Source organism: Musca autumnalis, unplaced genomic scaffold (genome assembly GCF_047663935.1).
Source record: "Musca autumnalis isolate F117 unplaced genomic scaffold, ASM4766393v1 scaffold_5, whole genome shotgun sequence".
Classification (NCBI taxonomy): domain Eukaryota; kingdom Metazoa; phylum Arthropoda; class Insecta; order Diptera; family Muscidae; genus Musca; species Musca autumnalis.
In genome coordinates this window covers 26,652,476-26,672,435 of record NW_027412088.1, presented here as the reverse complement: position 1 = coordinate 26,672,435, position 19,960 = coordinate 26,652,476, and the positions used below count along the sequence as shown (strand labels likewise).

Genomic DNA, 19,960 nt, shown 5'->3' with positions numbered 1-19,960 from the left:
TCTGTCTGTCTATGGAAGACCTGTGGAAGTTCTTCTGTCTATGGAAGACCTATAGGAGGTCTTCTATCTACAGAAGACTTTTGGGAGGTCTTCTATTTACAGAAGACCTTTAGAAGGTCTATTATCTATATTAGAGCTTTATGTGGTATTCTATCTACAGAATACTTTTAGGATCCGTACACGGAACATGTAAAGGTAGCAGTAAAGTATGGGACTGTGCACATACCACCGATGAATAGTTGTTGTTGTAACAGTGTTTTATTATTATGTTTGTATGTTCGTTCTCCTGTTCAATTTGGCTCTAGGCCTATCTCCAGTTCCAGGAATGTGGCTACTTCGATGGGATGTAACCACAGATCCACTGTAGTTAGATGATTAGGTTTGGCGGGGCAGTTGAATAGGTGCTTAGTATAGTGCGGGCCCATGTCGCATACTGGGCAGATGTCTTGCACGGTGCGATCAATTCCCGCCCAATAGGAATTTAGGCGACTGCAATATCCCGAGCTTAATTGAGCCTAAACTACTCTGGTTTCTCGTGGCAGCTGACGCTCTTTAGCTGCGATAGATGGGGGATGAACTCCGATGACTGGATTTACACTATAATTGCTTATGGCCTTGGCAACTGTGTCTGTGTGAATGCTGTTCAATACTGCCTGATATGCCTGTTGATCTAGAGGTTCTCTTCTATATTGCTGGACATCCGTCTCTAGAGCATGAATATTCTTCCTGATATGTCTGGGTGCATCGGTGGCCAGCAGATGGTGATTGGGATGGCTCTCACGGTAACACCCGAGCAAGTACTGCAACGATAGCATCTCATTATGTTGTCGTACTGCAAGAATCTTTGCCTCCTCATGTAGATGGTCCACTGTTGATTTGAGGAGGCACCCTGTTGCTGTTCTCAGGGCGGCATTCTGACAAAATTTGAATCTTATCCCACTGCGTGTCACATAAATTCGGGGACCAAACTGGCGCCGCATAGCTTACCACAACAAGATTTCTTTATCTGCACCCCAAGTTCTGCCGGCTAAGGACTTGAGGACCTTGTTCCTACATTTCAGTTTATCGCAAATAGCTGTTGCATGCGAGGACGACGTGAAAGTGGTGTCGAATGTGACACCTAGAATTTTGGGCAGTTTGTGGTCGGAATTCTGCTACCATCGACCCTGATATTAAACTCTCTTCTATACTGCGCCGTCCATGTGGTGAACAGATTGGCCGTCGATTTAGTGGCTGATATCTGCGTATTCCTCGCGTGGAAAAGGGTGGATGTTCCTTTGTCGACCAGACAGTCTTTCAAATGAGGCGAATTCTTTCCACCTGTGATAGAGAAGTGTTGAACTTTTAAACTGGGTCATATTTTGGGAGTCATACCATTCGACAGTTATTTTGCCAATCAGAAAGTTTAGTTATTCGCCGTAGGATTTTTTAATTTTTTATGGTCCTAAGACCATTATGTCAGGCTTTATGGACTTTCTCACGAAAAACTTCGGGTACTGCATCAACAACATCTTGTTGTGCTGAGTTTCGCTCAACATGTCGCAGTCCTCAGGTCGGCGTTCTGGCAGGTTTTAATATTCTTCCTCTGTGTAGCGGTAACATTTGCATACCACACTGGCGCCTCATAGCTTACCACAGACCGACCTATATGTGGTCAACAAGGTTTCTTTACCTGCACCCCAAGTGCTGCCGGCTAGGGACTTGAGGACCTTGTTCCTACATTTCAGTTTATCGCAGATAGCTGTGGCATGCGAGGACGACGTGAAAGTGGTGTCGAATGTGACCCCTAGAATTTTAGGGCAGTTTGTGGTCGGAATTCTGCTACCATCGACCCTGATATTCAACTCTCTTCTATACTGCGCCGTCCATGTGGTGAAGATTTAGTGGCGGATATCTGCATATTCCTCGCATGGAAAAAGGTGGTAAGATCGGTTAAATAGGTGTTTAGTCTCTCACAGATGTCATCAGGGTGGAGATGGCGTGCAGCGCTGTTGTCGTGCTGTGCTGCTTACGGAATCCATGCTAATGATCGACAACTTGATAGCTATTTCTAATGCTGGGGACGACTAAGGCCTCCAGGGTCTTCGCTTCGGGTGACAAAAGCGTAATCGGCCTGTACGATTCACCTTTGCTGGCATCCTTGTCTGGCTTCAGTAGCGGGACCACCCTGTCCATTTTCCAGATTTCGGGAATAACGAGGGTGGCTAGCGACAAGTTGAGAGCTTTAGTGAGATACTCCACTCCCGGCTCATCCAGCTGCTTCAGCATTACCATGGAGATTCCATCAGGGCCCAACGCTTTTGATGATTGTAAACTGTGGTGGTTCATCCTCGGCAGGAAGAGATCTAATGCGACGTGCTAGGGGTGCTCGACAAACTGTCGATTGAAATAACTCGCGCACCTCTTCGGGTCAGTCAACGTAACGTCGCCAAACGTGACTGAGGTCCTATCTTCCCTTCTTCCAGGGTTCAAGAGTGACTTAACTGTTGCCCACAATTCACCTATACCGGCTCCAATGTTGCAACTCTTTAGATGATTTAACCACTTGTTCCGCTTATGCCCGCCGACCAGCCTGTTAACCTCCAGTGTCAGCTCCCTGACTCCGGGGTCATTGGGGTTGGCTCGACAAAGCTCATCACGCTCATTTGCTAATCCCGTCGCCTCTGCTGGGAAGTTTGGTCTTACTTCGGGTATTCGACTAGCAGGGATATGGCGAGCGGCGGCAGCATTGATGATGTCTCGGAACGTCCTTTCCGCTACCCGAACATCAGAAGGATTGGGCAGTTCTCTGAAGCGGTGATAGGTGAACTCTCTGAAACTCGGCCAATCAGCTTTCCCACGAATGTGCGGCGTTCAGAGGTGATGAAATCGGGTGGTCTGCTGATGGAGACATTTATGGGGAGATGGTCTGATGCAAGGGAAATGACGGGTTGCCAGGTAACGTCATTTGTCAGACCATGTGACACGATGGTTATGTCTGGCGAACTGTGACACGCTCCACTAATTCTGGTAAGAGCATCCTCATTGACCGAGCAAAACGTAGAGCTATCAATCTGCTCAGCCAGTGCTATACCCCTCTGGTCGTTTCCAAGGGCAGAATGCCACATCTCATGATGCGCATTGAAGTCCCCCAGGACCAGACGATTATGACCTTACAGAACCGGGTTAATGTCAGGCTTATAATCTCAGATACAGCTATTTCTCGGCAGGATGTATACGTTCAGGATGTATACGTTCAGCTACACATTCCATGTACGAGTCGTTAGAGACAGGCTCAAGCGAGATACAATGTACACCGATGAATAGTGGTACACTATGTTGTATGCCTGATATAAATTCGCTTTTGGAGGTGAATAACCAACCGTCTGGTGCTAAGGGAACGTCAATTCTCACCATGAACGGTCCTATGCTCCACAGGCATACAACGCTGTCCGAGCAAGTTGATAGTTCCTCATTTTGCACCAATAGACTTGTACGAGAATAAGAGGAGATTGTCACAGCTACCTCCCAGCAAACCAATCGTATCGAAATCGTAACGATAACTTAACGAAAGTTGTATAAAATGGTTGAGATAATTCCGTAACGAAATGTCGGAACGAAATTGGATGGATTTCGGTCAGATTTCGCTACCAAATCGGAAGAAAATCCTTGGGAATTGCGGAGCGCGAATTTTTTCTTCTGAATTTTCCTACAGATTTCGGAACTCTTTCGGAATAATGTCGTATGCACATCAGAGGTACATTCCGAATCTTCGTAAAGTTTTCTGAACTGTTTCAGAACAATGTCGTATGAATATCGAAGGAAACAATATTTTCTCTCTGAAGCCTTTTATTGGATTGTAATTTCAAACGTTTCCAATGGTTTTCTCTTTTGGAAACTTTGTGTACGAATATGTTGATTCTATCAGCACTAGCCTAAATTATATGTTGCATTTATAATTAAAATATTTAAAAATTGTATATGCGAATTTTATAACCAACCTCTTTGTTTTTCGACAACAAACTAAAATGAAATCAACCCCTTGCTGTTAGATACATACAAAAGGTGGTTGTTGTGCGAATTGAAATTTGTTTCCGACATTTCGCTCCGAATTCGTACTGAAATCGAAAAAAAAACATTGGTATATTCGAAGGGAAATTTACTTCCGACATTCTCTTCGAAATCGGAACGAAATCTGAACGAATTCCCCTACGAAAAATCGTATAGAAATCGGAACGATTTGGTTTGCCATTGACCGACCATTGTTGCCCAAGGTCTGTCTGACTGTCATTTTTGTCTGGTATCCCGTCGTTTCGTCATCTTCACCGATTTCGTAATTCTTCGATCGCCATTCTTTCTCTAAAATGCTCCGGTAGCTAAGAGTATTTTCCGGGATATGTTTACAGCTACAGCCCCTTTCTACATACCTTCTAGTTGAATATTCGAAATTAGAAGAAATTTTCCCGGCAGAAGCGACGGGACTAGCAAATGAGCATGATGAACTTCGTCGTACGAACCCTAGAGTTAGGGAACTTATTCTTAAAGTCAACAGGCCCTGAAGGCCCAAGAATAAGGAAACTTTTTATCGACGAAGTCAATAGGCTAGTGGGCGAGCATAAGAGGCTAGTAGTCGAGCAAGATCACCTGAAGCCATTAAAACGTTGCTAGAGGATTGAGTAAATTGTGGGTAACGGTTAAAATACTCACGAGTCCGAGAATTAAAGTCAACGGCGTGACAGATCCGAAGGGGTGGCGCCCGTTATTTTACACGTCAATTTATACATCACCCTGAGAGTGATAGGAGGACACTACCCCGTATAAAAGCCCTTTAGCCGAGTAGGTGTACAGCCTCAATTTACGATGAGCGATGTTGCATATGTCATAGGAAACGCAATACCATTCTTAGCTTTGGGATCACACGGAATCTCAATGCTATTGCCTTAGCAATTGGATGCACCTGGGCTTAAGTATTTGGGAAGTGCGCCCAATTTATCGTTAGCCCTCCATATTGTACCTGAAAGTCTGGCAAGTTGGTAGGTTGGTCCGCTTCTGAAGCCATTCAAGGATTACAGCAGAGGCGAATCGTACTGGCTGATCTCACGCTTGCTATCAGTAGCGAAAATCTTTGAGGCACTACTCCTTCCCATAAGGAGAAGCAGTTTCCCAGTTACCAAACATCAGCATGGTTTCCGGAAAATGCATAGCCTTACAACAGTACTCGTCATATCTACACACATATCAGTGGAGGACTTACCCCAAACAGGTCAATGGACCGACCAAATATGGGGGCTCTTAACCTATCGAAGGCCTTCGATACCTTCAAGCTGTTAGAGGATATAGATAAGAATTCCCTGCATACGTGTTTGAATTATATGTACGGGTGGGCGCCAGTCGTTTGTGGAATTCAGAAATACGAAGACCCAGTAGAGTAAAATAACGAGTTGCCCAAGGCGTGGTGATATCTTTGGAAAGGTTTAACATCTATCTTTTTGAAATCCCACACCCTCCAGAGAGCATAGAGATCGTAAGATATGCGGATGATTGGGGTCGTGTCTTATCGTGGATGACATCTGTGATAGGTTAAATATCTACACAGCTCAAGCTCTTCCATCAGAGGAAAATGCTTCAAAATCCACTGTTATACTGGTCACCACCTGCATGGCTGAAAAGAGGCTCTTCAGAGCATATTGGTCGATGGTGTCCGTATTCCGACCACAAACTTCGCTACATGCAAGCTTAGAAAGACCAGAAGTAGGAGTAGATTCTCAAGAAGCCAGCCAACAGTACTTGGATTGCTGACAAAGAAGGCTCGTTGACCTTTTATATGGCAATAGGCCGTAGCATGGTAAGTTATCGTGGCATACAAATGTTAGCGCTAGACAATGAAAGAATATTTAAACTTCCCAGAATGCCGCCCAGAGGACTGCAACAGGTTGCCTCTTCACGACACCAGTTTAACATCTATCAACTACAACTATCTAGTGTAAAGGCGTCCCCCATCCAGGCATGTTAGGAGAGATCTTCATAATCTAAAGAGAGAGAGAGAGTGAGCTACAAACGAGACTACCAGGTAGGCTGGAATAATAGTTACGCCGATGTAGTTACGTAGGCAGTACAAAATACAGTGTGAATGCCGCTCTCGTGACGCTCCAGCCACTACACATGGTGCCATGGGGGGTTTTCTACATATTTCCGGTTATTTTCTCAGGAAGTATGGACTTGCCCAGAGCAGCTTTTAAACTGTACTTTTCCGAAATTTTGTGTGGGAGATAGCCGAAGGAGTGGACCGATATAGTCCATATTCCATCTATGTCTCGCAAAAATATTAGGATGTAGAAAGTCTAGACCAAATCGGTTACTACTTTCGAGGGTTATCGTGCACACCATTTTAGGTCCCGAAGGAGTGAACCGATATGGTTCATCTTCGAACTTAAACTAAGTTTGGACAAAATATAACGAACGTCAATTTTTGGACCAAATTAATTCATCCGTTTGAGAGTTATCGTGCGCTCCAGGCAGACGGATATTGCTAAATCGACTCTAAATTGTCAGAAACGGATTTCGCCCTAACATACTTGGGGTCTACAACCGTTTTTATTATTATTTTTCGACATCGACATCCCTATTGTTCTAACAATCTTAATTTATGTTATCACGTTTCGTCGTCAGGACTAACATTTAGTTTATCGATTTCTCTCATTGACATGATTTGAATCTAGCCCATTTACGAACTTTTAAGGTCATGTAAACTACTTTAATGATGATGGCACAGAGACACAGTGGTGTCCAAGATAAACAACAAATAATTTCTCAGCCATTTTGTTTTTTTCGCATCGAAAACATCATTTGGAAGGTACATACATATGTTCCCACAACATCCCCGAAGGGACAATGTGGACCTCTCTCATGTCAATGAGTACACCTCGATTCATATTAGCTCAGTGATATGGGACCAACTGTTTACCGCCTAGTCCGTACGGCGTGTCTTACGACATCACTTATAGAGAAGTTTTACATAGAAGAAATATGAAAATATCACATAAGTAAATATTAAAAGAACTGCTTTCTTGAAAACCACATGCATGACTTCGTCGCTTTGGCAAGTTATTTCTTGGTAAATAAAACAACATGTGTTCCTGTATTTCCTTGTAAAACTCCGAGTAATTATACATATATATATATATATATATATATATTTCCAATTATGACCGCATACGCAGCTATATATCATTGAGGGAGGAATGAATCTCAATGGCAAATGACAAACGGAAATTTTCAATGAGTAGCTTTACATCGTGAGGTCTTGTGATGATGGATGACGGATGGGTGGTGGTGCTGGTTGAAAGGTTGGCATAATTGCAATCTGAATAGCCATATCATTCACTGGATTTCAAGATGTCATTAATCAAGTTAATGAGCATATTGTTGAAACTTCCAAAAGAGAAGCAAATAAAGTGAAATGAAGAAACATGGATGGCAATCCATAAAATCATAATTAATTGTTTTCCTATTAATTGGATATTCTTGTGTTTGTGAATTTGTACCGAGAATTGAAAGTGTGCAGCAAAAAATGCAAATTAAAGTACACTTTGGATAATTTTGTAGTCCTGTATTTTTATTTAATTTCTTTCTGGTCTAATAATGAGAAAAGGCGAATATTTATCATCAAAAATGGTGGAAGCACATTTTCCACTTGATTGAGACACCTTCAAAGCGTGAATTTTTAACACTTATTCCAAGTTTTGTCCCTTCAAAAAGGCTTCGGTTGGAGCCGATGCGTGAGAGCTGACATTGTCATGATGCAAAATGATTCGTCTTCTCTGAATTTCTCTGAAGACAAATTGTGGTGTTCCACTCAGAATTGACCGTCTTACGTTGCTCAAGTTTTGACAAAGAAACAGCCAACCATTTGCTTCGAAGTGCATCTGCAACGAACGACTTTTGTTGGATTTGGTTCGTCTTCGAAGACCCACACAGTTGTTTGCTATTTTGTTACGAGCTCATACGCATAGATCCATTATTTGTCACCTGTAACGATCTTATAAGCGTCTTTTGAAGCACAGCGATCGTATTTTTTCAAAATTTCTTCGCGCTAATGGTCACTAGCCTTTATAATTAGCAAATACACTAACAACAGACACAACACGGAAGTTGGATATCGGTAAGCTGCAATCACAACAGATATCCACATATTCCACTCAACTGGCCCAATTGTCTGATGAAAGCACTCCTTTTTCTAATAAAATATCAGCACAGTGGCAAAGTATTGCCTACTCCATCAAAACAGACACAAAATCCATACTTGGATACCAGAGACCTCTATCAAGGAACTCTTGGTATTGCCAAGAGTGTCGTGCTGTTAGCGAAGAGAAAGCCAAGGCAGAATAATGAGGCAGAAGCATCCGATGGCTTATCAGCCGAGCTGTTCAAAACCGGAGGCGACTCGGAGGTGTATGCGTCGGCCAGGAATTACGCGTACCCGATGATTGAAACCTAAGTATTCTATGCCCCGTCTACTAGAATGAAGATAATATAGCTTTTTGCTCTAACTTTTGGGGTTATATTATAAGACATAATTAATGTTATAAGACAGACCTTTTACAGGTCTTTTTTGCGCAAAAAGGCCTTCTACTGGTCTTCTATAAACGCAAGAGCTTTTTCTGGTTTTCTATAGACAGAAAACCTTCTAAGGGTATTCTACAAATAAACAAGTAAAAAAGTATCAGTCGACTTTGTCGACAGAGATATACCCTCAGCCTGTGTGGATTGAAATACTTTTTTCCCAAAAAAAAACTTTGTATTTAGGGGGGTTTTCAATTTTTGGGGGTATGAACCGTCAAAAGTGTGGATAGGATTAAAGCTCAAAAATTTGTGGGGATATCGATAGATAGAGTTTTTTTTATCACACTAGCCTACGAAAAACATAATATCGCTGTAAACAGGGCCACTGGGAAAACCTTCGGTAAAAATGTCCAAAGGATTCTCCAACAGACCCTTAACCAAACAAAAATGTTGAACATTTGTGTGGGTGGTTCCACAAGGATTGGACAGATAGGGCCCAAATTTGAACATAAAATAAGTATCGACAATATTTAGAGATCCAAAGTTTGGACCAAATCGGTTGCTACGTCCAAATATTTTCGAACTTTTGTGGGGGAGGTACCGGAAGGAGTGGACCTATAAGCTCCACCTTCGAATTTCATCTAATACTCGAAGAAATATTACAATATCCAAAGTGTGGACGAACGCAGTATTCGGTTCGAGCTCTCCAGCCACTACATATGGTGCCATAGGGGTTTTTACAACTTTCGGGCTGTTTTCTCAAGAAGTATGGACTTGCCCCTGAAAAAACTTTTACTGTCGTAATTGAGGTAGCGAATGCAAGTTGCTTCAACAAAAATCAAAGTGATTCGAGAGCAGGTCTTTATGTGAATTTATCCAAAATTTTGTGTGGGAGGTACCCGAAGGAGTGGACAAATATTTGAACCTGATCTATATCTGGTAAATATATTAGGATGTGTGAAGTATAGACCAAATCGGCCACTCCCTTCCACAGTTATCGTGGCCACAATTTTTCCGAACATCTTTGAACTTTTGTGGGGGTGGGGGTGCCTGAAGGAGTGGACCGATATAACCCATCTTCGAGCTTAAACTAAGTTTGGACAAAATATTACGAAAGCCCAATTTTGGACCAAATCGGTTGATCCGTTCGAGAGTTACCGTGCGCTCCAGGACATGGCTAAATCAACTCTAAATTGTCTGAAACGGATTTCGTCCAAACATACTTGGGGTGTAAAACCATTATTTCGATGAGGCACATTTGTCCGTATGAAAGTGTATATTCCTCCTTCTACAGGACTTCTATAGGCAAAAGATCTTCTACAGGTCGTCTATAGACAGAGAACAGGTCTTCTAGAGAAAGAAGGTCTTCTACTAGTCTTCAGTACACAGAAGACCTTCTACTGGTCTACTGTAGATTTTTATACAGACAGATACTGTAGATTTTTAACAGACCTGTAAACCAGAAGACTTTGTACAGGCTCTCTATAGGCAGACTTTCTACAGATATTCTAGAAACGCAAATCCTTTTACAGGTCTTCTGAGCACAGATAACCTTCTAGAGGTTTTCTGTAGACAGATAACCTTCAAAAGGTCTTCTATAGACAAAAAAACTTTTCCAGGTATTCTTTAGACAAGTAGGTCGCTTACATGTTTTTGTTACGCAAGAAGGCTTTCTACAGGTCTTCTATGAACATAAGACCTCTACTGGTCGTCTACAGAAAGAAAGCCTTTTACACAGAACACTTTCTACAGGTCTTCTATAGATAGAAGACTTTCTATAGGTCTTCTATAGACAGACGACCTTCTAAAAGTCCTTTACAGACAGAAGATCTTCTACAGGTCATCTGAACCAGAGTAAGGCAATGCGAATTTCGTGAGCGTAAATTTACTCTCGCTCACCACCAGTTAGAGTCTACACAGGTTGTGAGCGAGAGTAAATTTAGGCTAACGAAAGTCACATTGTCTTACTCTGATCTGAGCAGAAGACCCTACTAATCTACTGTAGGTTTTTATACAGACACGAAAACCGTTTTTAGGTCTTCTATAAACAAGAGACTTTTTAGAGATTTTCTTTAGTCAAGACAGGAAGGCCTTCAACAGGTCTTCAACAAAAAGGAAGATCTTCCACAGGTCTTCTATAAACAGGAGACCTTCTACAAGTCTTCTACGGACAATAGACCGTTTACAGGTCTTCTATAGGCAGAAGGCCTTCTACTACGCAGCAAAAAATCCTTACTAAATAATGCGTTTTTATAGTACTTAACAACTTACAAAACCCCTTACTAACCCATTATTTTAACAAGGGCATGTCGCATTAAAATAACCACGGTGCTCTTGATGCAACTTTAAATGGAAGGTGCTTACACCTGGGAAGTTTTTGCGGATTCAGAAACTACAATGTTCATAGATGAGAAAAATCAAAAAACAAAAAAAAAAAATGTCGGAGCCGTTTTTAAAACAATCGCGATTCAAGTTGATATTTTTAGGGGTTTTTTAGGTTTTCACGATTTTGCTTGGAAACTTCAAGTCCTATCAAAATGGGACTAAAGAAAATGATGTAGCTATGAAATATATTTACAAAATTGTGTATAAATAAAAACACAAAATTCATCTTCATTGGATCGATAGAATGGGTTCAACTGCTGATGAAAAGATCAGATCTTTCACGACTTCGTTGGAACCAATGCAAAAGATGCCATGAAATCACGTCATCGCATGGAACCCCTTCCTTCAAATTTTGCTGGAGACTTCTCTCATATCAATGAGTGCATCCCGATTCATATTAGCTCAATGATATGGGACCTACTGTTTAATGCCCAATCCGAACAGCGTGTCATATGACACCACTTTTAGAGAAGTTTTACATGGCTGAAATACTAAGGAAATGTCGCCAACTATACTGAGAGGTATTTTGCCACTGTTCAAAATTTGATGCTGCCTGGCCGGGGAAACGAATCCACGAGCTTTAGCGTGCAAGGCGGTTGTGATTACCATTGCACCACGGTGGCACAGAAGACCTTCTATAGGTCTTTTTTCGACAAAAACTTTTTACAGTTTTTCGTTAGACAAGAAACCCTTTTAAACAGAACACCTTTTACAGGTCTTCTATAAACAGAGACCTTCTATAGGTCATCTATAGACAGAAGACCTTCTACTGGTCTACTGTAGATTTTTGTACGGACACGAATACCTTTTGCATGTCTCCTATAGACAGAAGACCTTCTGCGCGTCTTCTATAAACATAAGAGCTTCTACATTTCTTCTGTAGACAGAACTCCTTCTACATATCTTCCATAGACAATGGACATAGTCAAATTATCGTATAGACAAAGAAATACTCGTGTTATGTGCTGTCAACCGACTCAAACAGAAAAAAACTCAAAATTGTTCGACGTCTATTTTGGGGGAAATGGAAAAATTGTCTTCTATATTTCTATCTGAGGATGTAGAATAGTCATCTATATATAATGGACCTTCTGCTTGTCTTATGTATACAATAAGTCTATCTTCTGGCCTTCTATAGGCATGAAATCTTCTGCGGGCCTTTTTATACCCTCAGCCTCTAGGCTAATGAGGGTATATACACTTTGATAAGACAAAAAATGTGACTCATCTAAATAACGGTTTTAAACCCCAATATGTTTGGACGAAATTCGTTTCAGACAATTTGAAGTCGATTTAGCCATGTCCGTCCATCTGTCTGGCTGGTGCGGACGAAAACTCTAACGGATCAACGGATTCAAACCAAATTTTGCAATTTGTAATATTTTGCCCAAACTTAGTTTTAGTTCAAAGATGGGCCTAGCGGTCCACTCCTAAGGGTTCCTCCCCTACAAAAGATCAAAATTTTCTGTCAAATAGTGTGAACAATAACTCTCAATAACAATCGATTTGGTCCAAACTAGGCACATCATATTATTCCTTTTAGATATAGATCAGGTTCGAATATGAACAATATCGGTCGACTCCATCGAGTACCTCACACACAAAATTCGGATAGAGTGAAGTTCGAGAGCTCCTTTCGGATCGTTTTGAATTTTTTTCAGTAGGTTTTCCTTGCAGCCCCCTTTACAACGGTATAATTGTTTTCAGGCGCAAGTCCATACTTCTAGAGATAATGGCCTAAAAGCTAAAAGAAACCCGGACGGCATCAACTAAAATGGGAAAATCCGCAAGATAACTCTAGCAGGGAGTTTCTGATTCAATTATCAGGTCCTTAGGGTACCTCCCACACAACATTTGGGAAAAATGCAGTTTGAGAACTCGTCTCGGATCTATTTCAAATTTTTGCAGAAGGTTGTTTTCACGGTCCCTATTACAAAGGTACAATTTTTTTCGGAGTAAGTCCATACTTCCTGAGATAATGGCTTAAAAGCTCCAAAAAAAACCCTGTCTGCACATATTAAAATGGATAGCTTAGTTTATCGTAATGTTATATTTCGAGTTCTCTCTGAATTAGAAGTTCGCCTACTAACAACAGATAGAAAACGAAAAAGTTCAAAACACATGAATGATTCAATGAATGATTAATTTGGTGGTTGAAAAACAACATTCCCCATCTCGCGAGCAAACAAAGAGAGCTTCTATCTCCACTCACTAATGAAGATGTTAGCTGATAGGGTTGTTAAGCAATCAAATGTGTGCATGTGTGGCTGAGTGTGGCATTGATCATTTCGCACAGCAAACGTTTGCCAAAAATTCTTTTTGTTTCAGTGGTGAATGAAACAACTCGGCAAAGCATAGCCGAAGTGCATTTCAACAATCGTACGGTTTTCATCTTTTTACATTGAAAAGTTTGTTTTTTTGTTTTGGTTGTGAGAATGAAACGGTTCAGAGAAACTGAAAAGTTTGTGACTTTGTGTGTATGGTACGGAAATAGTTTTGTTTGTTTGCGTTCATTGCTCAAGGTTTTGTTTAGACCAGAGTGAGGCAGAGAACATTTTTGGGTCTCTCTTGTGCTCTCAATGAGCGTAAATTTGTTGTTGTTCACAACGTGTTAGCATCTACACAGGCTGTGAGCGATAAGAAATTTACGCTCACTTAGAGCACATGGGCTCTCTTGTGAGTCACAATGCCTCCTCCTGGTTTAGACATTAATACCTTCTTCCGGCCATATCATACGGAAGGTATTCTATGGTCAGTGTACCTTCAACAGGTCTAGTATAGACTGAAGACCCTTACAGATCATCTTTATACAGAAAACCTGTACATATCGTCTATATACATAAGACCTTCTAAAGATCTTCCATGGAGGAGTTCCTACAGGACTTTAATGGATAGAAGACCTCCTAGGGGGCTTCTATAAAGAGAAGACTTACTACAGCTTTCGATAGACAGACGAACTTCAACTGGTCTACAATCTACCTGTAGACAGAAGACGTTCTACATTATACACATCTATTATAAATATTAAATCTTTCTCAGATCTTTTGTCTTCTCTGTCTTCCTTCAGTCTGCCTTTTATGTGTTCTGTTCGGTTTCAACTTTTGAAAAATCTATATTCCAAATACCAATTTAAGTGGCACCACTGTGCAGTATTGCCATTAAAGATACATATTTCTGTTCGTTAAACCTACTTTGTGCAACACTCATACACATACAAACACACGTACACACCCAGCTAACAATTTTTTCCGAGGGCTCCGATTTCCGATTTTTTTCAGAGATTTTCTAAATATTTTTCTTAGAAATGTGCCGATTTCTCTAATATTTTCCTAGAAATTGGACCGATTTTCTAAAATCTTTTTTTTTAAGAATTTCTGCACATTTTCTGAACATCTTAAGAATCTTCGTTCCGATTTATAATCGATTCTCTAAGTGATTATTTTGTTCGGTTGTTGTCGAAAAACAAAATGACTGGTTATAAAATTCGCATATACAATTTCAAAATTTTTTGTTATATAAATCACGGTGCGCCTTTACTAATTTTAAATCGAATGTGCTTACACCTGAGAAGTTTTTGCAGATTCTGAAACTACAATGCTCATAGATGAGAAATATCAAGAAAGAAAAAAAAAATTGCCGGAGGGATTTTCAAATAAATCGTGATTTAAGTTAACATTTTTAGGGGTTCTTTAGTTTTTCACGATTTTGCTTGGAACCGCGAGTCCTATGTAAATGGGCCTAATTAAAATGTCGTAGCTGTAAAAATTCTCCACAAGATTGACCTTTATGATATTTTTGTAGGTTTTACCGTTTTTGAGATATAGAAGTTCAAATTGCGACAATGCACTGACTGTATCGCCTCCTTAAATCGCGATTTATTTGAAAATCCCTCCGTCGATTTTTTTGTTTCTTGATATTTCTCATCTATGAGCATTGTAGTTTCAGAATCTGCACAAACAAAGTTTGAAATTAGGATCTTCCATAAATAGCGCATTAAAAGAAAATTGTCTGTAAGTGGCGTAAACGCCAAAGAATTTGTTTCGATTTTTTTCAGAATATCTCAACTTTTCTTCGAATTTTTCCAGAATTTCTATCCGAATTCGTATCGATTTTCTTAAGAAAATCTAAAATTTTCGGAATTTTTTTCGAATTCGGACCCAATTCTATCAGGAAATCTAATTTTTCTCGGAATTTTCCAAGAATTTACTTTCGAATTCGGACCAAATTCGTCGCGAAACTCTAATATTTTCTAAGGATTTCTTTAGAAAATTCGTTCCGATTTCGGTGACCACATCCATACAACTTTCGTAGCGAATTCGGTACGAATTTGGCATCAGAATCGGAAATTTTTTCAGGAATTCTGTCCGAATTCGAAAATGTTAGCTGGGCATTCAGCTTATCATTTTGCAAGAATCTTGTATGGAGAGGATTTTGACGACGACTTCTGGGTAATGACTTTCATCTGCAGCAAAAGGTGTTTAAGCAATACTTTGTTTTGTTGTCGTTGCTGCTTACGTGTTGCATTCGCGGCGCACGTATTGCCGTGAGCAATTTAATTTAATTTTCCAAAGTCGTTGCTTCAACATCGTCTTCATCTTCTTCTTCTTCATCAGCTATTGCAATTACTGATGATTTTCCTGTTATTGTTTGGTTGTTGAAGTAGTAGTAGTAGTTTGTTGTCGTTGTTGTTGTTACAGCTTCGTCGACATTTCTTAATACCTCCCTTAGCCTGAGTTTATGTGTATTGCTTTAATCTTTTTCAATTTTCACATCTTCATCATCGTCATCCACTTGATTTTCTTTGTATTTTCTTTTTTTTTCTGGCTTTAGATTCCTTTTAATGTCACCATAAATCTTGGCATCACATTAACACGCTACAACAACACATCAGCAGCAATCGGTGGAGTACACGCTGGAAGCAATATCGAGCAATAATAACAGCTACAAGCCAGCATCCTGAATGGCATATTTTGATGCCGCCGCCACCTACTTCAGTAATTGAGGTAAGTCAATGAATTATAGCAACGACACACCACCACGGAAGTGTTGGTAATGTGTTTTTTTCCTGATATCGATTCGATTCACAAATTATACTTAAATTGAATGCAGTGGCGGTTGGTTGGTTGAGGAGGAGGTAGTGTAGGAGTCGGGAGATTCCATACTGTTGTAATATAAGTGGATTGTTTTGCAATCAATTTCAATAAATTACTCTGGAGATTTTAAAAAATTTTTACTGATTAAAATATTTGTTGGTAAGGTATTTTCGTATCTTGCCTTGCTTGCGGATGACAGCTCTCTTGTGAAAAGTCATTGATTTCCCAGTGGCATGAAATCGTGAACTGTTTTGTTTATAAAGTGAAAGACTGTGAAAGTAATAAATATTTGTAAGGAATGAAGATATTAATGGTAATATTTTGTAGGCCAAGCAAATTGTTCGATATTATTGTTAGGAAAGGAATTATTTTCTTTTTGTTTGTTTTATTCAAAACCATTAGGTTGAATGCAAGGGCCATTGTTTTGATATTTTATTGAAATATTACTTATTTACAAGTGACAAAAAATAACCATTACCATTTTTTACTAAGTGGTAAGGCAGGGAAGACAGATCATTGTCAGATCACCTGTCTATTTCAATTGTTCCCACGAATTGATAAGTGACCAGAGAAACACTCGCACTGACCATTACATTGGCACTCCAAAAACTCGAACGGTAGACCAATTAAAAAAATTATTAGTCGGCTTTACCGATGGAGATATACCCTCAGCCTATGTGAATTGGAACATTAATATACGGACAACTTTAAATGGAAGGTGCTTAAACCTAGAAAGTTTTTGCGGATTCTGAAACTACAATGCGCATAGATAAGAAAAATCAAAAAACAAAAAAATCGCCGGAGCGCCATTTAAGTAAATCGCGATTCAAGTTGACATTTTTAGGGGTTTTTGGGTTTTCACGATTTTGCTTGGAAGCCGCAAGTTCTATCGAAATGGCACTTACTTACTTATCTGGCCCATTCCATAACATTTGTTCCATAGACCGAACTAAGAAAATATCTCCAATTATCTCTGTTTAGTGCATCGCTTTCTGGAATACCGCGCCTTGTCATCTCTTCATCCACTTGTTTGCGCCATCTATTCTTTGGTCTGTCAATTCTGCGTGCACCGCCATGTGGCTCGTATTTATACGCCTTTTTGGCGGGTTCATCATCGCTCATTCTTTATTTATGGCCTAGCCAACGTAATCGCTGCATCTCGATACGTTTATCTATACTGATGTCGTAGTATAGCAGATACAGCTCGTGGTTTATACGACGTCGATATTCACCGTCAACGCAGATAGGTCAGTAGATCTTTCGAAGAATTTTTCTCTCAAACACGCCAAGCACTGCCCTATCTGCTTGCGCAAGTACCCATGCTTCGGAACCATACATCAGCACGTGTAGTATCAGTGTTTTGTAAAGCGTTATTTGTGTTTGACGAGTTGTGGCTTTGTTTTTAAAGTGCTCACTTCAGCCAAAGTAGCATCTGTTGGCCAAAACAATTCTTCTTTTTATTTCACAACTGATGTCGTTTGCTGTGTTTACGGCGGTGCCGAGGTATACCAAGTCTTTTACTGCCTCAAAATTATAGGAACCAACTTCAACAGTTGGTCTGATCTCAATGGACGCATTGCGCGTCGACACCAACAACTTGGTCTTCTCGCCGTTTACCGCCAGACCCAACAAAACAAAACATTGTTGCACAACATCCCATACGGGACAAGGGAGACTTCTCTCATATCAATGAGTTAGCTCAATGATGTGGGACCTACTGTTTATCGCAGAGTCCGAACGGCGTGTCTTAAGACACCACTTATGTAGAAGTTTTCAAGGCTGAAATACTCAGGAAATGTCGCCAACAATACTGAGTGGTATTTTGCCACCGTTGAAAAAATGTTTGATGTTTTCTGGCCGGGGAATCGAACCCCCGACTTCTGCGTGCAAGGCGGGCGTGCCTACCATTGCACCACGTTTGCACCGCCAGACCCACTTTAGCAGATTCTCCTTCGACCTTCATAAAAGTATCAGTTACTTCTTTTACTGATCGTCCCATGATGTCTATATCATCAGCATAAGCAAGTAACATGTGACTATTGGTGTAGATTGCGCCACTCGTTTTGACGTTTGCCTCTCGTATAACCTTTTCTAGCAGGATGCTGAATAATCACACGGAAGGCTGTCTCCTTGCCTAAAACCTCTTTTGGTACAAAACTCTTCGGAGAGGTTTTTTCCTATTTTAACTGAAGATCTTATGTCAGTTAGAGTCATTTTACAAATCCGAATGAGCTTTGCGGGGATACCAAATTCAGACATGGTTTGGAATACCTTTGAACGTAGCGGACTGTCGAAGGCTGCTTTATAATCGACAAAAAGGTGATAGGTGTCGATCTGCATATCTTGGGTCTTCTGCAGGATTTGCCGCAGGGTAAATATCTGGTCAATGGTGGTCTTGCCAGGTCTAAAGCCGCATTGGTATGGTCTAATTATTTCGTTGACCATGGGCTTTAGTCGTTCGCACAATATCCCTGACACTATCTTGTAGGTGATAGGGAGAAGACTTATGCCCCTATAGTTGGAGCATAAAGTCTTATCTCCTTTCTTATGAACGGGACACAGGATAGAGCTAACTAGCTAATGCATACATCTTATCAGCGTGTCGCCTCCGGTTTTAAACTGCTCGGCTGGTAGGCCATCAGTTCCTGCTGCCTTATTATTTTTCAGCCGGTTTATTGCTGTCTTTACCTCATCTTGGCCAGGTGGTATACATTCAATATCATCTTCTGGGATGGGATCTGTGGTATCTTCGTCGACTTCGCTACTATTGGATACCAACAATTTGGAAAAATTTTCTTTCCATATCCTTAGCACACTATCTGTATCAGTTACCAGATTACCTTGCTGGTCTCTACAGGAAGATGTGCCAGCCATCAGTTTGATGTTTCACTCTTTGGTAGAATTTTCGGACTTCATTCTGTCTCCTGTACATCTCGATTTGTTCACACTCCCGCTTTTCCATCTCTCTCTCTTTTTCCTGCGGAAAAGACGTTTCTCCTTTCTCCTTTTCTCCCGATACCTCTCTCGTTCCCTACGCCTTGCTACTGATTGTAAAGCCACTGCATATAGGGAGATGTTTTACAAGTTTCGCTCATTTTCTTAGGAAATATTGACTTGCCCCTGAAGCAACTGGTATCGTCGTAATGGGGGTAGCTAGTATAAGTTGTTACAAAAAAAAAAAAAAAAAAAAACAAAGCGATTCGAGAGCAGGTCTTAAACTGAAGTTATCCGACATTTTGTGTGGGAGTTACCCGAAGGAGTCGACCGATTGATCCATATTGACACCTCATTTATGTCTGGTAGAAATTTCACGATGTGCAAATCGGTTACTCCCCTCAAGAGTTATTGTGCGCACAATTTTTCCGAACATTTTTGAAATTTTATGGTGGTGGTACCTGAAAGAGTGGACCGATATGGCTCATCTTTAAACTTAAATTAATTTTGGACAAAATATTACGATGGCCGAATTTTGGAGTGATCGTGTTGCGCTTCAGCCACTACACATGGTGGGGTTGTTTACAGCTTTCGGGATATTTTCTCGGAAATTATGGACTTACCCCTTAAAAAACTGGTATCGTCGTGATAGGGACAGCGTGGCTGCAACAAAAATCAAAGCGATTCTGAGAGATCTCGTGCGCACCAGCCAGACAGACGGACGGACATTGCTATATCGACTCCAAATTGTCTGAAACCTATTTCTTCCAAACATACTTGGGGTCTAAAACCATTATTTCAATGAGGTACATTTTGCCCGTATTATTGTTGTTGTAACAGTGTTTATTCTTACGTTTGTATGTTCGTTCTTCTGCTCAATCTGGCTCTTGGTCTATCTCCAGTTCTAGGAAAGTGGCTGCTTCGATGGGATGTAACCACAGATCCACTGGAGTTAGATGAGTTGGTTTGGCGGGGCAGTTGAAATGGTATTTTGTGTCGTGCGGGCC

The 19,960-nt window shown here is 40.6% G+C and overlaps 1 protein-coding gene across 8 annotated transcripts in view; it reads left to right on the top strand.

The window, feature by feature from the left end:
• LOC141405569 (G-protein coupled receptor dmsr-1) overlaps positions 1-19,960 on the top strand; it is a 344,854-nt gene that overhangs the window by 189,453 nt on the left and 135,441 nt on the right. For all 8 annotated transcript variants that reach the window (XM_073990079.1, XM_073990076.1, XM_073990078.1 and 5 more), the window contains one exon: positions 15,757-15,929. The gene's annotated coding sequence lies outside the window, so the exon portion shown is untranslated. The remainder of the gene's footprint in view (positions 1-15,756; positions 15,930-19,960) is intronic.